We start from the raw sequence: 19,980 nt of genomic DNA, 5'->3' as shown, positions 1-19,980 counted from the left end.
TTCGTCAAGGAACAAAGCAGAAACCTTTCTTCAATAAGAAACAAGGACTTTGTTGGAAGGCAACAGGTGTATATCAGAGAAAGCAGGGCAGGAAGTAGTGCTGAACAGAAAGGAGATGGAGACACTGTGGGCAGCAGAGGGGATGGTCACATATCCCTCAGGCTCTAAACAGGTGAATTATCACCTTAATGTTAGTAGGAAAGTTAGGATGTGTGACACAGTGATCAGCAAGCATAATACAACTGTGACTTATAAAGAAGGTACAGCTATAGTCAGATACACTGACCACACAGCATGATGTACCATTAACCATGAGTAGGGGCCTGCCCTCAGCCCAGCCCAAGCTCTCCATCAGACACGAAGGGTCAGGCCCACTGATGTGTTGGTGCTCCCAGGGTTTCACTGCTGCTACCCTTGGGGCTCCAGGAGCCCCCAGACTGTCTGAAATCTGGTTGCCTTTTTTCTTTGTTTTTCTAAATTATTTCTTAATAGCTTGCCAAGCCCTCATTATTTTAGAGGGTGATTTTATGTCTTCATGATAAGGTAGTCTTTGCTACTCTATAACTGTCCTACAGTGGAAGACCTAAAGCTTATGTAAGATGAGAAGGGCATTTTCCATCATTACTGTAGCACACATCAGTGCTACTGGGCTGAGGGCGGGTATCCCTAAGTGTATATTTCAATTTAAAGTTTTATTTCTTCATCACTTAAAAGATTGTTTATTTTGAAAGGTGGGTATATTTTTCCAAAGCATTCCTAAAAATATAAACTGTGGGTATTCATGAGTGGAGGAAGGTAGAGCAGGTCACTGGCCATCTACTGAGCAATGGATATGGGAATACTTTGAGAAAGAAGAGGATGTGGGAAGGGCAAGAAACTTGGCCTAAAAAAAAAAAAAAAAAAGAGCCTGGTGTGGTGGTACATACCTGTAACCCCAGTGGTTTAGGAGGCTGAGGCAGGAGGATTAGAGGTTCAAAGCCAGCCTCATTAACTTAGCAAGGCCCTAAGCAACTTAGTGAGACCCTGTCTCTAAATAAAATATATATTTTTAAAAGGGCTGGGGATATTGCTCAGTGGTTAAGCACCTGGGATCCAATCCCAGGTACAAAAAAAAAAAAAAAAAAAAAAAAAAAAAACTTGGCCTACATAGTTGCTACCACAAGAAAGGTGGTTAAAGTCTAAAGATTCTTTGCTATGTGAGTAAGAAAGTCAGTCGAGGCCCATTTGAACTAACACCTCTGGAACTCAGGTGTCCCTCTTGAGGGACAGGGGTTTGTTAAGTAGAACCACCATATGGCTATAGAGACTGCCTTCCAATAGCTTGGACCAGAGATATTCAATTGAAATAGTGGCTCTGGAAGACCAAGTCTAGTGACCATGACCTGCAGCCAGGGAGCTGCTGACCTTTCCCCTCCTCTATTCTTCCCTCCTCTGCTTTGTCATGCATTTGCCCCTGACAGAGGAGTGTTTACCTCTGACCCTGCCTAGAAATGGGGGCACTGCAGCAGCTTCTTCTAGCTAATGGCAGTTGAGAAAATAAATGGAAAAGAAGAAAGGAACACATGAAAGCAAAGGAAGAGAGTCCTCCCATTTTTCCTTTGTGGACTCACTCCATGCCAGGTACCTGCTTCCCCTGGGGCACCTGAGGACCCACTTACCCCTCCCAACAGCACAGAGCCAGTAGTATTGTCCTCTTTAGAGAGGACACAGCACCTCAGGAGGTAACGACTTGCCCCAGGACACATAGTCCACTAGCAGCAGGGCCAGGATTCAAAGCTGAGTCACTGTCTTCAATTGTGTGGGCACTAGCCACTGTCTCCACTCTTCTGTTGACCTCATTCCGCTTGTCTGACTGTCAAGCAGTAATTAACATTCAACTCCCTCATTCTTTCCATCGCATCACCCACAAGCATCAACACAGATCAAGGCTTTGCTGTCTTTTTGTCTGCAGTGACTCTCCTAGCAGATGCCTGCCCTCTGTTGGTCCTTTAGTCCCACACCCATCTGTGTCTCCCACTCACTCAGTCCAGGCCATTCCCATGGCCTTCTTTCACTCCCACACACTTTTCCTCTGATTTCATCTCTACTAACTCCCAACTCTTGGCTTTATGGCCTACAACATGATCTCTCATTCCAAACCCCTCCAGATTTGGTGTTTATACTGATCTTCCTAGAGTTCAGATCCAGTTTATTTTCTAGACTTTGGTTTGGACCTTGCCTCTGGACCTCAAGTCCCAGTGCCTGTGAGGAGTGACTCTGCTCTGCTAGGGACTCCTAGCAAATCCTCCTGCCCTGGCTCCCACTGCTATTTCTTAGGCCCAAGGAGCATAAAGTCCAAGAACAGAGAGACAAGGCCAGGGGAGTCAAGGAGGCCCGACGATTGAGATGGACAAAGAAGACAGTTGTGGGACAAGAGATACACAGTGAACAAAGCCATTAGCCCTACAGAAATCTGTGGTAATCAGGAGCAGTCCTGAACTGAGCAGAGAATCTGGAAGCCATACAGGGGGTTTACCTGATGATAGTGGCAGGACAGGGAGCCTCCCATCTCTCATCTCTAGTATTACTCAGGTTAAGGAAAACATCGCATTTGCCCATAAGTCTTCTCCTTTCAAAGCCAAGTATTTCTAGGACCTCCAATTATTCTCCCCAGGGTGTTTTCAGGGCCCTAGGTCATCTTAGATTCTGTCTTTGTGATTCTCCCATGTATCAAAGTCCCTTTTAACTTATAGCATCCCAAACAGGACCCAGTCCTCTAGATATTGTCTGCTCTTCAAAACAAGATGGAATATTTTTTTCTATCCAAAAATTATATTTCTATTTTTAGAAATGTCATTAATCACCTTCTGGAAATTGAATACTAATTCTTAAAAAATTCTTAAAATAAATTCAGTTTTCTGGTGGCTAAAACACTCTATTGGCTTTCATAGAGCTGCCTATCAATCAAACACTTAAGCCCCTTATACCTGGATTGCTTTCAGACCTCTGTCTCTCATTCTCTAATAGGATAGTTCATGTTTAAACCTAAGTGAAAGATTTTATATTTATTTTCATGACAGCATACCTTGCTGAAATTATTTTGTGTCCTAAAGCTGCCATCAAACTCATTGTCATGTATCTTTAAATAAACATTGAATTTAATAAGACCTATAGTCTGCATCCAAGTCATTGATAAAAACGTTGGATATGACCATTCATGATCAAAACTCTACAGGGTGCATCTAGAAATCTTCCATCTGTCATCCAGTCATTGATCAATAATGGTTTAGGCTTTACCTCTCAAAAGTCATAAACTGCCTCTCATAATTTGATCAGCATTTTCCCATCTTACACTCAAATTACCATGACAGAGTCTGTTTAATGCCTTCTTATAAGCCAGATACACTGTGCCTGTTTCTCTCCTGATCTCACCTGCTGATATTCTATTTTAAAAGGAAATAAAGTTGTGTGTGATTTATAGCAAATGGCTGCTGGCTCCTAGTGAATTTCTACTCACTGGACCAAAAGTTCATAGACCATCCATTTAACAATGAATCGTAGAATTCCCAGACTCTATCCTTTTTCCTTTTTTTTTTTTTTTTGTTTTTAAACAATTATGGCAGGGTTTTCCTTTCTCCAATCTTTTAGTACTGTCCTGTTTTCCTTAAGTCCTCAGTGATGACTGACAGGTATTTCAGTCTTATTTGCATGCAATTTGCCTGAACCAGAAAATAAGTCTATTCAAAATCATTGGGCACTCTTTTCCCATTTCTTCCCTCTATTGTAGACTTCAGTTTCCTGGTTTCTGTTTTCCATTCTGCAGATCATTAACCTTGAAAGAATAGTGAAGTTGAAAAATAGTTGTGCTTTTGTCACCTGCCTACCCCAAACAATAGGCACCTGCCTTTGCAGATCTTCCTGCTCAGAACCAAATCAAAAGTCCTTATTGTAATTCTTACCATTGTCTTCAAGTCTAAGCTTACCCTGTAGTTTAGTCATCCCTATTCTATCTTTACATATGTATTAACTCTTTCATAACTTGACAAACTTATTAGGGAATCTATCATGGCCCTGCACTGGAGATATAGAGCTGGATAAATTAAAGCCCTGTACTTAAAGAACAAACAATTCATGGGCAGGGAGATAGAGTCTTATGTCTATTTCTCATAATTCAATCAGCATTTCTCTATCTTATCCACAGTGAAGATAACCAGAGTAATTGCATCCTAGTCTTTTCTCCAGATTCTGGTGACTGCATGTTTGCTTGCATATACTTTCTCAGCAACAGGAGAGCCACAAGTCACTTCTTTGGATAGATAGTCATATACTTATGCAACAGGGATACATTGTGAGAAATGCCTCTCAAGGTGATTTTGCCTATGTGTGAATAGTATAGATATAGTATAGTGTTACACAACTGAGAGCCATGACATCACTAGGAATATGATCTTGTGGGACCATCATCATATATGAGGTATTCCATTGACTGAACCATAGTAATATGGCACATAACTATAATTAGAAAAAAAAAAAAGGACTGCTGAGATGAAAAAGAATGATGATCCAAGTCAGGGCAGGAGGAAAAGAATTTACAATGTATCTTGGGGTAAACCCTGTTACAACAGTAAACCCTGTTGTGAGATCTGTATTCTCCCCATTCATGAGAAGAAACTTAAGGTGTACATTTAAGCAAGTTTGGGACAAGATGGGAATAGATGACATGAGTCATCAGCTTCAACTTGTAAAACTGGGCAAGGAAAATACTTCTTGACATGCGTATAACAAGTAACAAAGTAAACGCACACAGAAGCTTATCCTTGAAACTGCAGTGGAAGCAGATTCTGAAATCTTTCTAAGGAATTATTACTTATGTAATATGTGCAAAATATTATTTGTAGTTTAGTAATGGTACAAGTATTACTTTAAGTGTAAAAAAAAAAGAGTATTTTATAGATGTGTGACCTCAGGATCTCCCCAATTCTATTTTTCTTGGAGGCCTTAAGTTATTGAATTCTCCCATCCCAGGGACTTCAGGGACTCAGGGACCTAGTCATTGAGCCTAAGGAGGAGTCACTGGTGTGTTGAGGCACAGGAGCCATGGTTGGCCATGGTGGCTGGAAGAACAAACAAGTACCAGTAGAATGAAGAAGTTTCTGGGGGCAGCAGTAATTGAGATTGACCTTTGAGGATGAGTGGGAATAGAAGGTGAGAGAAAAGGGCAATCTGGACAGAGGGACTGGCTGTACACAGGTACATAGGTGTCTTAATCTGTTTTGTGTTGTTGTAACAAAAATATTTGAAACTAGAAAATGTATTAAGAAAAGAGATTTATTTGTCTCATAATTCTTATGGCTAGAGTTTTAAATAACATGGTGCTGGCATCCTGGCAAAGGTCCCTGGCTGGATTATAACAAGGAAAAGAATCCAGATTGGGAATCAGCCACATGTAAAAGGAACACATAAGTGAGCAAAAAAGCAAGAGCCAGGGAAGGGCCAGACTTACTCTTTTTATAACAACCCAAACTCTTGTAGGAATTAATCCACTCTTACTAGACCTTACCCCCTCCTGCCAGACTCCACTCCTCTGAGACTAATCCATGTATAAGGATGGGTCCCCCAAGGCCTAATTATATTCTACCAGGTCCCATCTCTTCAAGGTTTCACTACCTCAGCACTGCCACACAGGGACCAAGCTTATGGTGCATGAACATTTGGGAGACAAACCACATCCAATCTCTAGAAAAAGAGCCATGTTAATGACACAGAAAAGAAAAGTGAAGCAATGATCATAAGAAAGAGCAGAAAGGGGAGGCCAGCAGTGGAACTGGGGCCAATCTCTGCAAGGCTTCATCCGCCACAGCAAGAAGCCTACTTGGGAATTCTACTGAAAGAAAAGGAGAAGTAGTACAATTGGTGATCAGGGCAGAATGTCATGAAGAGGCTTGTGATTTCCAAAGACAAGGTAAGAGAGAATGTACAACCTGGGCTCTCTGCAGAGTGGCTCTGGGAGCTCCATGCCCTGCTTTGCTTTATGTACCACTTCTGTACCATATCTTCAAGACAACTTTGATTGACTGTTAGGCCAGGTCACAACTCAGGGATTCAACCAGCAGAGCTAGTTAGTAACCAATGTTCTCAGAAAAAGAAACACTTTCTGGCTATGTTTTTTTCTCTCTACTCAATCAGGTCATAATACCTCCCCAAGCAACCTCCTAGCCAAGCAGAGCTGCCATATTTTTGACATTTTACTTTGTGCCAAACAATGTGCCTATGCAATGATCTCATTTAATTCTCAAGGCAACCTTATCCAGAACAAGCTATTAATATTTCCACTATTTGGATGAAGAAACCGAGGCTCAGGGAGGGTATGTGACTCCACTAGGCTTCATAGGTATAAGTGGCATAGCATGGAGATTCCTCTGCTGAATTTCCCAGTCATTCCAACGTGAGCCTGGTGAGGTTCTGTACCTGCACTGGATTCCAGGTATTACTGTGACTGTAGAAAGCTGAAGGAAAATCCTTTTATCTTCCCAGTGAAAATGTCACCTTCCCTCTCCTAACCAGCTAGTACCAGCATGTTGCCTTTAGAATATGGGGTTGATTTTAGTTGCAGTGACTCAGGGATCTCCAGAACACAATGGTCAGAGGAACACAGTGTTGCTCTCACCTGTGGCAATACTGTTACTGGGCATGGTCGTGCATGACTGCTCAGGAGGCTGAGGCAGGAGAATTGTGAGTTCAAAACCAGCCTCAGCAAAAGTGAGGTGCTAAGCAGCTCAGTGAGACCCTGACTCTAAATATAATGAAAATAAGTCTGGGGATGTGGCTCAGTGGTCAAGCGCCCCAGACTTCAATCCTTGTTACCTCCCACCCCCAAAATACTGTAATCCATTTGGCTTCTTTTTGCTCATTCACTATACCACTGACTCAGAAATATTGTTCTCAGGGCAATCCTAGTTCATGTTATTATGTACAGGCATTGATCTTGACTTCCTGTTAGTGTATTGCTCTTATTTTATCTGCACTCAGATTAAATGACTATGCTTATAGGAAAAGTAGGAACTCTAGTTAAGAACTGCTCAAACATTTTTTCACTTTATGGCTTTTTTTTTAATTGGAAGATAAGGTATCTGATAACATAATTAAAGTGGCTGTAGTGTGGTGGGAAGAAGAGCTAAAGTCATAAAACCAACTTCCTCCACCCTTCTGATGCTGCCTAAGTTGTGTTTGTTAATTGAGATATAATCCACATACTATAAAAATTCCCCATTGACAAGGGTACCATTCAATGTCTTTTAGTATATTCCCAAAGTTGCGCAACTACTGCCTCTATCTAATTCCAGAACATTTTAATCACCCCATAAAGTAATGCTGTGCCTATGAGCAGTCCCTCCCCATGACCTTTACCGTATGCCTACACCATCTGGACTTGTTTGCCCCTCCTTGCTCCTTTCTTCTCTCCCCAAAATGCCCCAGCTATCCACAGCCAGCCAGGTAACCAGAGGTAAAGCCCCCTGCACAGAGCCAAAGCTACTGACGTTTCACTGACTGTGAAGGTGGCTCTGCTACCCAGTTAAGTCACCTCTGACAGAGGAGATGACCCACCATTTTGTCTTACTGATGCCTGGAGTGAACAGGAATCTAAATAGAGCAGGACTGGAAGCCCTGAGTGTGAGCTGCCCCCTGTGCTAGCATGGTCTCCAGGGCTACCTGGGCTAGAGAAATAGGATCTCCAGAATGAATAAAGACTGCAGCTGCCTCATCTGGGGCAGAAGTGTCTGACCTTGATCTTGCCCACAGTACTTGCTGCCTCTGCATGGCTCCCATTGAAGGGAATATGCATCACAGTTTCTGGGAAAGGAGGGACTTCATGCTCTGGGCCCCCAGAGACAAAGGACATTTCTCTCTGGTCCCTCATTCCCTTCTTGTGAGGAAGGGCACTTAGCATTCTTCATTTGTTACTTTCTGTTCCTCCACTAGAACAATTGTCCAATGGAACAGGGAGCTGCTTTATCCTCTTCACTATTGCACCACCAGGGCCTACAACTGTGCCTAAAACAGAGGTGGTGCTATGTAAACAGATGTTGTGCAAATTAAGAAGCAAGTGTTATGGGTTGGATAGGCAGTGACCCAGGAAAACTCACATGTGAGACAATGCAAGAAAGTTTAGAGGTGAAGTGATTGGGTTATGAGGACTTTAAGCTTATCAGTGTGTTAATCCCCTCATAGGGATTAACTGGGTGGTAGCTGTAAGTAGTTAGGGTGTGGTGGAGAAGGTGGGTCCTTGGGGGTGTGCCTCTGAGGTATATATTTTGTGAGCTGAGCTTAGTCTCTCTGCTTCCTGCCATGTTCCCGGATGCCTCCTTCCACCATGTTCTTCTGCAAGCACCAGAGTCATCCATCTATGGACTGAGACCTTTGAAACTATGAGCCCCCAAATAAACTTTTCCTCGCCTAATTGTTCTTGTCAGGTCATTTGGTCACAGTAGCAATAAAACTGACTATACAAGAGAGGGTCAAAAAAGGGAAAAGTGGCGAGGAATCAGCAGTCCCAACTTACAATGCTAGAATTTGCCCCAAAATGAGAAGCTCTGAATGTCCAGGCTCTTGTTTCTTTAAAAACCATAATTTTATCACATTTAAAAATTTTGCACTTCACAAGCAGTTAGCACAACAGGACTATTGTTTGGTGAGCAAGGCCATAGCCAGAGTTGGCTGATACCATATTCTGGCTGCTCTTCAGTCCTCACGATTCAGCTTCTGCCCATCTATGCTCAACTGGATGAGTCCCCTCAGCAGACCTCCCCCTGCTCTGGAGGCTGAGCCAACATACACACTGAGGAGGCAGCTGGCCTTTCTTCCCTGGCCTTACTGCTTCTCCCTTTACCACAGCAGCAGCCATGGGAGGCCAGTTGTTTCCACAGCCTTGGTGAGGGCCCCTGAAGCCCCACTGGAAACGTGATGATATGGGAACATCTTAGGAGAACTCGTTTCAGAATTACATGTATCAGCTGTTGATGCAGGGCGCAAACACGAAGGGGTGCTCAGTAACAACATATCATGCCTCTGCGGCCTTGGAACTGTGCTTTGTTGAGTGGGGTAGACACTGTCGTGCACCTCATAACACTGTTATGGTCAATTATGGGCTACATCCATGACAGATGTTCCATAAGATGATATCACTTGATTGACATCATAGCTGGCTTAGTTTGTGTTAGTATACACACTATGATGTTTCACAATGATGTTTCTCAGAATGTGTCCCTGTTGTTAAGTGATGCACAACAGTATTTGGATGCAGAACTGAATTTCTCAGATGGGGGAGGAGAGGCTCTGAATAGCACACATCTGCCTCACACTCTCCCTTCAACAAACATTCCATGAATCTTTAAAAGGGGCTCTAAACTACTATCCTGCTAGGGCACCAATGTGCCTCAGTCCATTTCCCCACCTACCCCACACTCTGTCAACAACACACCATTTCTGCCAGTCTGCCTGAACTTCAACCTTGCCCCCACCCCATGGTGGTCTTAGCTGACACTCTCAGATACCAAAAATTACCACTGGGTAAAAATGACACTTATTTTAGACAAATTTCCTCAAAATAACCAATCTATGTCTCAAATCATGCATGTGCTTCCCAGGGTCAGGGCTAAATTTCATTTTAATGGTTCTTAATGGAGCATAAGGTAATTCACATTGAGTATTTTACCCAACAGGGTGCCTGTCTCTTAGCATCAACAGCAACCTAGACAATCCAAATTCAAAAAGAGACACTGAAGGCCACATGGAAACTGGGTCAGCACATCTGAATGGTGTTGATTCAGCAGCAAATCTAGGTCAATGACATTTTTTCACAGCCTCCATTGGGGTAGAGCCTTTAATTAGACATGGAGCTCAAGGCAAAGTTCATTTTCTTGGCCTCTAAGTAAACATATTTCTTCTTATCCCTGCCAAAGAGAGTGGAAAAACACTTATGAGCTGGTCTACCACTTCTGGTCTTAACAGGTTAGGTGACCTATTTGGCCCCAGGTTTCATTAGCCACCAGTTGCCCAAGGGCATCTGGATAGTTGGTCCACAGCCACCATGAGTTTGCTTATAACCCAGATTTTTCAGGATAGAAGCTCTTTATCTTCCTCCCTTTTCCAAACAGAGAACAATAACCAGAGTGTATTTAACCCCAGAAGAGTGAGGGCAAGCAAATTTGACCTTAAGGCCATGACGTCAAACAGGGTCAAGCATCAGTATGGTTCTTGCAGGTGATTTCACACAGGTTTGGGCCTTGCATGGTTCACCAGTACCAGACTGGACTCCCTGACATCAACCCTACAGACACAGGAGGAGAGTCTGCAAGACCAGGAAGTATATTTGTCTCTCAGGCAAATTCACAAAACCATCCATTCCTGAAAAATATGACAGTGACAAGCACTTTGTGTCATTGGTCTTATATCAGGCATGGTACTGATTGTGAAAGAGGGATGGAAATCAAGACAGATATTTGCTGTCCTAATATCAATACTCTCAAGAGCCCCTTTCAAGCTTTAAATTCTGATTTGTTTGTTAGTCATTTACAGGCTACCCAGATCTTGCTATAACATGCATTTTGGCCAGGAATGTGTACTGTGTTTATTTCATCCTGGCAATGGGAAAAGTGCTTGGTAGAGATCCTCTCACTTCATAATCATAACAATGCTAAGGAGTCCGTGCTGTCATTATCCACATTATACAGGTTGAGGAAACAGGCTGAAAGAAGCTAGATGGCTTGCAAGTTCATGAGGCTTGAATAGTGAAGTCCAGAATCACACCCTTGCTAGTTTTTCTTCAGGTACTGTCTTTGTAATTTTTCCCTGGGGAGCCGATGTTTCCTTTCTAAAAACAAACAAACAAACAAACTAGGATAACATCTGCACAAGAAAAAATATGCATGTTCTGGTGACAGGAAACTGCTTGTATTTTACTGTGGTGGACAAGGATTTGCAACCTTAAGTAACAAACGGCAGTACAAATATTGACTGTTCCTGAATCACAGATATTACAAGCAAGCTGTTTGAAATGTACACATCCCTGGAAAAATTCAGACACCTAACCATTTTGCAGTAGTATTGATGAGTTAATGAAGTTACGTAAAATGAAACATGAAATTAATAAGCTATGAACTTTGGCTCAAGCCACTATACTAATAGGTTGCTCTTTTCAGTGAGAAGGGTGTTTTTTTTCTCTCTCTTAAATTTTTTTATAATTGCATCCTCCCCCTCAGCAACTTCTTCCATCACATACATTGAGCCCCTTTCCTAGTGTGCACTGCCTGACGCTTAGCAGATGACCTCCTCTCGCTTGTGCACTCTGTTCCTGGTCCTTTAGACCAAAAAGACTCATCCATGCATTACACCCTGCCAGGCAAAACAGCAAACCTAACCTGTGAACAACTTTTCTAGGCTCTGATCAGAAGAGTCACTTTAATTCAGTATGATGATTTGCCAGAAATGGCCATGAATGAGCAGTTCCCCAAATTTTATTGACCAATAGGTGGAGCATGAGACCTGTCACAGTTCCTTTCAATGAAACCTGAATTACCTAATTACAAATTAGAAAAAGGTATGCCCACTGATGTCTGAAGTGGGATGCATATAACTCAGAGAAAGCCACTATTTTTTTGTTGCATTATTTCTCTTACTTTTTTTTTTTTTTTTTTTTGGTACCAGGGATTGAACCCAGGGACACTTAACTACTGAGTCACATCCCCAGCCCTGCCCCCCCACCCCGCCACCCTTTTTTAAAATTTAGAGACAGGGTCTCGCTGAGTTGCTTAGAGCCTCACTAAGTTGCTGAGGCTGGCTTTGAACTTGCAACACTACTGTCTCAGCCTCCCGAGCTACTGGGATTACAGGCATGCACCACCACACCCAGTGCTCACCCCCTTTTCTTTCTATTAACCAGGTTTAGGACTATATCCCTTTTTACTTGCTTCCCTCCTGCTGGGGGTAGGTATGGGTTTAAATTAATGCTAATTGATCTTTAGACTAGTGATTGGATTCTCCTTTTAAGACATTACAAATCAGGTTAAAGTCCCCTAGGTAGGTGATAATATGGATCTTGGTGGGGGTGGGGGTTTGGAAATAGTAGCTTGAACTATAATTGAAGTTGTGGTCATTGATGAGACAATGGAGAGGTTTTTCTTCTCTATCTTAAACCTTTTTTTTTTTTTTTTTTTAAAATAATAGCTTCTCTCCCTCAGCCTATATTGCCTTGAGTCATTCTCATCTTTGGAAACAAAGCCAATAAACAGAACCAAATAACCTCTTCTTTCCAAAAATTTTCCTCTACATGGCATCCCTCTGTTCTCTCCTCTCTTCCTGTTCACTCCTGTCAAGTTTCTGTCTGTATTCTCCCATTTCTGTAGCTGTATTACAATGCGCCTGACTTTTATGTACTATTGGGTTAGACCTGAATGACAAAGATCATACACTTAATTCAAGAGCTTAAAAAAAAAAAAAAGCTTGTTTTATTGCTGCTTTCCCCTACCCCTTGGCCCAGAGAGCAGGAGGGGTGGGGAAGGCAGAAGCATTGCGCAATTTACCCATTAGCTGTCTTCTAGCTAGATATATGGAGGGCCCAGAAGATAGGAGCAGCTCCTTCCAGTTAGGGACATACAGCATTTGCATCAGACTTCCCAGCATTGGCAGCACTCCACTGAGTGCTTAGCACAGCTGGACAGCAGAGCACTGCTAAGTTAAGCACTTCCTCTGTCAAGAGCTTATCTGGGTGTAACTGATTATTACCACAAGTGCCCGGCAGGCAAGCTTACTTCTCTACTTCAAGCAATCAGTCAATCATCTTTATTGTTCACTCTTGCATCATCATGTATCATTGCAATAAAATTGTTTATACTTTTAAGCCAAAGAACCTTCTAATTTATTCGGGTGATCCTCCAAACAGAGTTAAATTATATGCATTATTAAGCCAATAAATCCCTGGATCAATAGCAAAGACCCCACCAAATTTTCACTGACGTATCATTATGGATATATACAAACACACCAGAGATAACTTCTCTTCATAAAAGCCTCATTGGTTATCCTGATAAAATCTAGTAAATATTATCCATCCTTCCCCCCAGAGATTCAAAATATCTTTGTCAGAAGATATTATTCATTTTCAGCTATTTTGGGCTCTGTTTTCATTTTTATATTTTTAGGCTCTTTGATATTTGATTCTAGTCCAATCTCAACATGTACTGTTTTATTTGCTAGAGTTTTTTTTTTAAATTACATTTTGACATTTGGCAGGTAAATGACACTTTATTGTTGCTTTTTGGCAAAATATTTTGGAGGGAAGACTAGTCTACACAATTTGTCTTCCATGTGAACTTTAGAATAGGCTTGATTTTTCTATTAGATGGTCCTTTTGAATCAGCACAGGGGCATATCAAAGCCATGAGGATGAGTTAGACTTTATGATATTCCAGTATTGAGATAACTGGATAGATAGTCATACAGAAAAACAGTTTATCTGTTATTCTTACTCTTTTTCAAGATACTTTTAATAAGGATAAGAGATTAGTGCACAAATACAGCCATATACGTACTTGAAGAAAGCATGATAAATTCCTCTACAAACTGTAAATGTGATGAAATTTCCTGTGACTTGACATTCAGACACAGTAAGGGGAAAAAAGATTAATAGGTTGACTGCATATAAATAAATTATAATTTTAAAAAATCCATAAAAGACAAAGTAGAAACCTGAAAACTGGTAAAAATATGCTATAACAAGGACTTAAAGAGGATGTCTTTGCTAAAAGCAGTGACTCTTTACCTAAGCCTGCAGGTGGCCAGGGCCAGGGAATAAGCAAAAGCAGGATAAAGCCTGGTATCTCTGCCTTCCTTTTGTATCTGTCTCCTTTATTACCTTAAACTTTATGACCCCACTCAGCTTTGCACGTAGACATGTTGTTAATTATTTAAGGAATATTCATCTAAAAACTGAGTAATACAAGGTTTATTAGCCCTAAATTTACCTAAATTTATACTTTTAAGTCAAAGAAGCTTCAAGAACCTATCTCATCCTTCTTCAAGACAGAGGCAAGATTTCCAGGGTCTTTTGACAGCTTTTATAGCATCCTGTTTCAGACCCCTGGAATGATACCTAGAAGTCTCCAGTCATTGTCCTACACCTTCTCGGAAGAGCAGAGCCTTGCAAGCACACCACCCCAAGATGAGACTGTACCCCTAAGCAGGAGCAATCATCTCATGGGAACTGAATTACCCGCTTCCAGAATCACAGGTATAATAGGTATAATAGGTAAACATTCTGAGAAAAAGTGGAACCTGCCCACTCAAGTGATATAGACTTCTCAGAGCCATCTTGCAGAGCCAGAACTGAGATAATGATCAACCAGATCACAGTACAACCAAGACTGCTTAACTCTGCAGACCTCTCATCCCCTGTTCCAACTCTTCTATTTAAACCAAAAGCTCCCATCAGCACCCTAAAGACAGGACTGAGATGCTGGATCTCGCTATGCCTTCCTGATGGCTATATCAATTCAAGTTTCTTTCCTGCTTTTCACCATTATCTGTTCTGTTTGGTTTTAGGGATGAGTGGCCGGATCTGATTTGTTGGAACCCCTAGAGTCAGGCCTCTGGCAACAACACAAGTAACTTTTATCATATGTAAAGAGTTGATACCCTTAATGTACAAAGAGCTTCTAAAAATAGAGACAGCTCTATGAACAACAAAAAAAGGGTGGGGGAGATAAAGCATGGTAATAAGATGAAACTTCAAACTTTTTTCAAATGTTTGCTTCTCAAATATCTCAAAGCCAAGTTTATTGCTTACATTGGTAAGAGGGAGCACCACTTGAACAGAGCTTTCATGCTACATTGGAGTAGGAGAACAAGATAGAAATTTCCTGAGATTTGGGAGGTTGTATTAAGGTAGGTCTTCCAATACAAGGGTTGGTAAAGACTTCATTTTAAATTGAGGAAGGATTATAAATCAGGGTTTAGGATCATGATCTATTAGTAGAAACCACAAGATGAAGGTTTTGAGGTGGGAGATTCAGAAACTTAAGGTACAAACTATCTGTTGATGCTTTCTATTGAGGAGTTGACTGATCCTTCTGGAAGTTCTTATAGTGAGCAATCAAGTTGTTTGTCAGGGCAAGTCATTTGGAATAGTAAATAAAGTTTGTTAATAAAGAGTGAAATAGTGAAGTCATGTTCATGTTAGACAGCTCTGTGGAGGATAAGCAGTTTTGGTCCTCAGTGTTTGAGCTGTGTATGGTGGTTGATGGTTTCAATTCTTGCAATTCTGAGACACCCCTCCCCCAATTTCAGATTAGAGATGTAGAGAGCTAGATAAAGTGTGTTCTTCCCCTTACAACATGGAAAAATAAAGCTGCAAGTTAATGACTTTTCTTGACATAGAAGAAAACTGAGATACAGAACAAACAACCAACTCCAGAATGAGAGAATGGCAAGTACCTACAGGAAAATAGAAGACCTGGGACATTGACTATCAAATTCTAAATAAACCAGTGAGATGATTCAACTAGAAAATTTCAACAGATTGCTAACAAATTGTGGGCTAGGGTAACAATGTGAGCCCTTAGGGCCATAGATAGGGAATCCCCACTTCCTTCAGGCTTTTCCTCCAGGAACCCCAATAGGCTTTCATGAGAGACTGGGAAAATCCTGAGGAAGCCCCTCTGAGGGTGGGGAGCAAAAGAAGCTACTACATACTGCCTCTAAGACAGTCTTCCCTACTTCTGCAAAAGAAAAAAAAAGCCCCAGTCTATATTAAAAATCACCAAAACCTGTGCTTCAGGGCCCTAGTGGAGACCCACTGAAGCCGGGGAAGGAATAGAGCAAGAGTATAGTGCAGGCCTGGCATTAGGTCTGGAGGATGGGCAGGAATACTGCTGAAGGTCACTCCTAGGAGAACCAGGTTCATGGACTGTTTTAGTCAGCTTTTTCACTGCTGTGACTACCCATCCAGCACAACTGTAGAGAAGGAAGAGTTTATTTGAGGGCTCACAGCTTCAGAGGTTTCGATCCATAGATAGCTGGCTCCATTCCTCAGGGCTCCAGATGAGACAGGAACAACATGGCAGAAGAGTGTGGCAGAGGGAAGCGGCTTACATGGTGATCAAGAAGCAAAGAGTCCACTCAGGATACAAATATATACCCAAAGCCATGCCCCAATTCCCACCTCCTTCAGCCACACCCTAACACTTCAGTTACCACTCAGTTAATCCCTATCAAGGAATTAAATCACTGATTGGGTTAAGACTCTTACAACCCAATCATTTCTCCTCTGAACCTTCTTGCATTGTCTCAACATGAGCTTTTGGGGGACATCTCACTTTCAAACCATAACTCAGACCAAAGCTTAATCTGAGCACCAGAAAAAGATCCCCTCTCTGCCCGTCACCACCATACCAACAAACATCAAGTAAAAATAATAATAGACTATGGAGGGAGAGCCACAGGAAACAAGAGATTCTCACTAGGGAGCAGAGTGGAGGAAAGATACACAGAGACAGAAAGAAGGTATCACGAGAAGAATTTGAAGCCTATGCTACACAGAGGTAACCCAAACATGTCTGTAAGCCCAGCCCAGTTCCTTGCTAGATTAACACAACTCCCTACACTGACAGCCAGGCAGAAGGAGGATACACTCATATCCAAGCAGAGACTTGGATATCTAATGCTCTATTTAACATCTTTGAGATTTTAACAAAAATTTATGAGGCAAACAAAAAAATCTGAAGACAAAAGGTAATCATCAGAACTAACTTAGATGTAACACAGGTAATTCTTTTTTCTTTTTTTTTTTTTTTTTTTTTTTTTGGTACTAGGGATTGAACTCAGGGATACTCAACCACTGAGCCATATCCCCATTCCTAAATTAACTATGATTAATAGGTAGAAACTATAAGAAAGAATCACATGGAAATGCTAGAAGTCACAAATACTGTAAAAGAATATTCATGATGGGTTTATAAATAGACTCAATACAATCAAGAAAAGAATCTAGGAATTTGAGAACAAGTCAAAGAAATTATGCTGAGACCCAAAGAGAAAAACAGTGAACCAAGAGCTCTGGGACAACATAAAATGGTTTAATGTGTACATAATTAGAATTCTAGAAGAAGAAATGGTGAATGGGGCAGAAGAAATATTTGAAAAAGCAATAGTTGAAAATTTTCCAAATTTAGTAATAGATAACCAAAATTTAGACTCAACATGCTCAATAAAAAGCAATTTTTTAAAAAAATGCACACATGCTTCACACCTGCAAATATCACATCTAGATTGCTAAAAAACAAAGAAAGAGAAAAAATTTAAACATCTGGAGAAAAATAGACACATGATAGAAAAACAAAGATAAAAATTAAAGCAGACTTCTAATTAGACCACAAACACAAGAAGAAAATGGAGGGCTGGCAATGTGGCTCAAGCGGTAGTGTGCTTGCCTGGCATGCCTGTGACCCAGGTTCAACCCTCAGCACCACATACAAACAAAAATGTTGTGTCTGCCAAAAAAAATAAAAATAATTTAAAAAATTCTCTCTCTCTCTCTCTCTCTCTCTCTCTCTCTCTCTCTCTCTCTCTTTCTCTCTCTCTAAGAAAAGAAAAAAAGAAGAAGAAAATGGAGTCACAGGCTAAAGGAAAAAATAACTGTTGACCCAGACTCTTTATCCAGTGAAAATAACCTTCAGAGTAAAAGAAAAACAAACTTGTTCAAACAAAAGTCAGAGAACTCACTGCAGCAGATCTACGCCACAAGAAATATTAAAGGAAGGAGAAGGGAGTGTTAAGGAGAAGGGATCTGATAGAGAAACTCTGACTTACACAAAGAGATAAAAAGCAACAGAAATTATAGGAAATGAAGGGAAAATACAATCTTTCCTTTTCTTACTGATTGCTCTAAAAACAGGACAGTTTGAAGCAATAATAATAACAGTGATTTTGTGTTTATAGACTATGTAAAAGTAAAATGTATGACAACAATGGCACAAGGGGCAAGGGGACACATGTGGACATACTGGTACCAGGTCCTTGCACTACAGGTAAGCTAGACGTGTGATTCAGAGAAGAGGGGGGGAAAGTGAGCATAAAAGTAAAGAGCAAATGGAACAAACAGAAAACAGTCAGAAAGATGGTAGATTTTAACCCGACCACATCAATCATCACTTCAGAAATAAGAAGGGTTTAAATAATACAAGTTAAATACAGAAATCATTAGAAAGCGTAAGAAAGCAAGACCCAAATATATGCCGATTGCAAGAGGTCTGCTTTAAACATAAATATTAAAGACCAAAAGGTTGAAAATATACCACATAAACTTGAGAGAAGAGAAAAATGGAAATGATGTTAATTTCAGATAAAATATATTTTAGAGTAAAGAACATTATCAAACAAGATTACTAATGAGTCAATTCTCCAAAAGACATAATAGACCTAAATGTGTATGTATTTATCAGTTTAAAAATGTATGAGACAAAAACTGAAGAATTTGAGTGTATAAATACACAAATCTATACTTATAGTTGAATACTCTTAGTAATTAGAAGCAAGGAGGCAAAAAAAAAAAAAAAACAGGTGAAAACTGGGCTCAATTGTGGCCTCCAATAAATCCAGTTCAGTTGCCAACATTTCCTTGATATAATATAGAAGAAGGAATCCAAAGACTTAGGCAAAATAGTGTAAGAAGGAGTTTACCATGTGGGATCCCCCAGTGACCCCTGGTTATACCTATTGCCACTTGCTGTGCCTCCCAGAGGTGCTCTCCTTAACAGAGCTAAATGGAGATGAGGAGAGTTCTACATCCATTAAAAGTTCTGTGGTGACTATCATCATGCTCTGTTGACCCACTGACTAATTTCAGTGTGGATGATGGGCTCCCAGAACAGTAGACAAGTTGAGGAACAGAAACTAAGCACTAGAAAAAGGGTGTGCATGGTCAGCAAAATGGGCAGCAAGGCCCGAGTGAAAATCAGGGTGGGTGGACCTGCAGGCTATTTGGTGGTGGCCAGTTGATCATAGTTTCTTTCCCCCTCCTATGAAAAGATGATAAACCTACAAAAGTTGTACTTGTTCTAAATAATAATAATCTTATTTTTAAGTGTAGCTCTTGTATTTACTAATATGACTAGGAGAACAGGAAAAAGTCACAGTTCAACTCCCAGACATTATTCCAGGGTCAGCTTTCTCTATCAAGGTCCAGATAGTGAGTAGTTTAGCCTTTGGGAAACGACAGTCTCTGCCACAGCTACTCAGTTCTGCCACTGTGGCAGGAAGTCAGCCACGGACAGTGTGTAAAGATGAGCATGGCTGTGTTCCTGTGGAACTTCATAGTCAATGATATTTGAATCTCATATAATTTTCACCTGTCATGAAATATTATTCTTTTGATTTTAAAAAATAATTTAAAGATGTAAGCACCCTTCTTATTTTATAGACCATATGAACAAAGGAAGCAGGTCAGATTTGGTCTGTGGGCTGTAGTTTATCAAACTCTGCTTCAGCTGTCTGCAGTCCTGAAGCCCCTGTGATACTAACCATGGCTAGTATCAATTCTGGCTTTGCCAACTCCATTTGGATGCTATATTCTCAATTGCCAGCCAATTTTAGCCTCTCCTTCTCTTCCATGTACCCACTGAGGTGGCCTAGGAATCATAGCCATGCTTAGAGTTATAGGAGCTCCTGCAGCCCAGCAGCCCCATTCTTTACCTCCGACAATTTCCTTCCCTGTGCTTTCCCCGTCTATGGAACCCTCTTCTTGCTTCCTACTCAATTATTATGCTACAGCCATGCTCTCCAATAACTTTACATGAGTAAGGCTTATGGGGTGGGGTGGGGTTGTTTTAGTCTCCTGCTATGAATGATTTGCCCCAGTAACCTGCAGCACAATGACTGCAGCTTAGCTGAGAAGCAGCAGGAAACCCCAAAACAGAAATAACTATTCTGCAAAGAGATGAGAAAAAGGCCACA

Source organism: Ictidomys tridecemlineatus, chromosome 5 (assembly GCF_052094955.1).
Source record: "Ictidomys tridecemlineatus isolate mIctTri1 chromosome 5, mIctTri1.hap1, whole genome shotgun sequence".
NCBI classification, from domain to species: Eukaryota; Metazoa; Chordata; class Mammalia; order Rodentia; family Sciuridae; genus Ictidomys; species Ictidomys tridecemlineatus.
This window is presented reverse-complemented; position numbering follows the sequence as displayed.